Source organism: Glandiceps talaboti, chromosome 20 (assembly GCF_964340395.1).
Source record: "Glandiceps talaboti chromosome 20, keGlaTala1.1, whole genome shotgun sequence".
Taxonomy (NCBI): Eukaryota; Metazoa; Hemichordata; class Enteropneusta; family Spengelidae; genus Glandiceps; species Glandiceps talaboti.
In genome coordinates, this window is record NC_135568.1 from 1,245,196 (window position 1) to 1,247,952 (window position 2,757).

Genomic DNA, 2,757 nt, shown 5'->3' on the forward strand with positions numbered 1-2,757 from the left:
TTTGGTGGATTTGAGTCGTTTTTATCGTACAAAAAAACTTGGATTGCACAACTTGACAGCTGATATCTTACTGAGTTGGTTTTAGAATAAGAGAGTTGTTATAATGTCTGTAATAGAAGAAATACATAGAAACGATATCACTATATGAAGACTGAAGACATTACACTTATTGCTAATATACTAAGTTGTAGTAACGCTTGATATGGTATTACATGTACCTGTAAGTAACATTTTACCTCATGCTATACCAAGAAGAATGCCTTATTCTAATAAGCTATCTGTAGCATGTGTCGCACACATCATACTGTGAGAGTAGTAATGCCATGCGATATTACTGCAAATGGTCACTCCTTGACTCATGTGCATGCATGCACACTCACTCACACACACACACACACACACACACACACACACACACACACACACATGCGCACACATACATACACAGTCATACACATATATGCACATACACTTGTAAAAACACTTCACCGTGCCTCTAGCACTACCAAACCTCAGTTCAGTTGTGCTACAAAGGATGACACCAGTCACAAGATAGATATTACCATAGTATATATGCACAATTATGTATTCAACAAATGCCACAGTATCTGTTCCTACATGTATTTCAAACAAAACAGCATGTTATTACTATAATTGGGTAGTTTTTTTCCTTTCATCTTCACCAGCCAAAGTATGCTTATCCAGCCAAGCTTAAAACGCATTCAATCAATAATACATGTAGTGTATAGCAGAAACGAATCTAGTGAAAATTACTATAGTACCCCTGCAAGAGGAAACAAGAAAACCTGTATTGTCATGTCAGCCGGGTCAAAATAAACGACAATCTTCTTACTTTATAGTCAAAAGTGAGCTACTTAGAGCTAGAAAGTGATAATTTAGAAGGAAACTTAGACACACCAGTAGAAAGTATACTCTATCACTGACATCTCCAAATATCCAATCTCATCTCATTCAATTTGGTATTCACTGCAGGGCAGTGCACAGGTGTGTGACGGAAAACTACAAGTCTGTCTGAATAACAACTCTAGAGATTAAATTTGGATACTACATGTAACGCTATGCCATCATACATTGACGTGCTCATGTAATATGTACATACACACACACACACACACACACATATATATATATACACACACAAAAACAATAGACAGACACTGCATACACACACACACACATGTACTCATGCACACATGCATGCATGTACTCACGCATGCATACACACACACATGCATGTACTCACACACGCATACACACAAATCCATGTCTGACATTATTTTGGTACACAGTAAATTTTAATATGACATTTGTGTGTACAGGTACATATATGTAAATAGACACAGTATACCCACACACTTATCTAATGTATATCTGACATTATGGTATAATAAAGATATTTGTGTGTCTATGTATTTATATTCAATATGACAGAACTTGAGGTATTTGTATGATCACTTGTGGTATTCTCTGTGGCCACACTTTCATTAGTGTAACAAGTAAAAGTGCAACAGAAACCACTGCAAGCACTCATGCAAATACTGGAACTCATCAGGCATAGGGTTCTGTTATTACATACATGCATGTTAATCTGAAAATAGCAAATTTCTGTAAAAAATGTTACTGTGCAATTACGCACTTTCATGTACAACAAACAAACAAGTCCTCATTTGCATGTATGTAATAATGTTTTTGGTATTGCACTGCAGTACAAATGCCACTAGTTTGTGTGTGCACCAGTGCAAATAATCTCTGGTATAATAATAGATGGTACATGCATGCATAAGCACAAGCACGCACAGAGACAGACACACACACAGACAGACACAGACACAGACACACACACACACGCGCGCGCGCGCAGACAGACGAAGATACAGACACAGACACAGACACAGACACAAAGATAAAGTCACAGACAGTCATGTCTGAATACTTATGGTATATTAGGAATTGTACCTTTGTATACACAGTATCATTCAAACACAAATATACATATACATGTACATGAATGTACAATTTATGACAAATGTGTTAAAGAATCTGACATATGGTTCTCTTAAGGATTATATGTAACCTTACTGTTTTTGTTTTGCTGAAAGTTTCAGAAGTTTTGTCTCCTTCTGACAAGCATATTTTCAAAGTGTACAGTATCCAACATACCAGTATAAATTGCAAACCAGCATATCAGCAACCATAGTACCATACAGTATAAGTCAATGGTATCATTCTAATTTATCACATCTATTTTGATAATGTTGAACACATGTCATCCAGATCACTCAAGTAGTATCAAAATACCTATCTGTGTTGTTTTTTGCTGAGCTCTCTAGGTTATAAGTAACTAGGAAGGGTGATGTTTGGTGTGGTCTGACATAACAACCCTGGGGTATTACACTCCAGGTATAGTAGAAACTGAACACAAAGACACTAGGAAGGGTGATGTTTGGTGTGGTCTGACATAACAACCCTGGGGTATTACACTCCAGGTATAGTAGAATCCTAACACAAAGACACTAGGAAGGATGATGTTTGGTGTGGTCTGACATAACAACCCTGGGGTATTACACTCCAGGTATAGTAGAAACTGAACACAAAGACACTAGGAAGGGTGATGTTTGGTGTGGTCTGACATAACAACCCTGGGGTATTACACTCCAGGTATAGTAGAAACTGAACACAAAGACACTAGGAAGGGTGATGTTTGGTGTGGTCTGACATAACAACCCTGGGGTATTA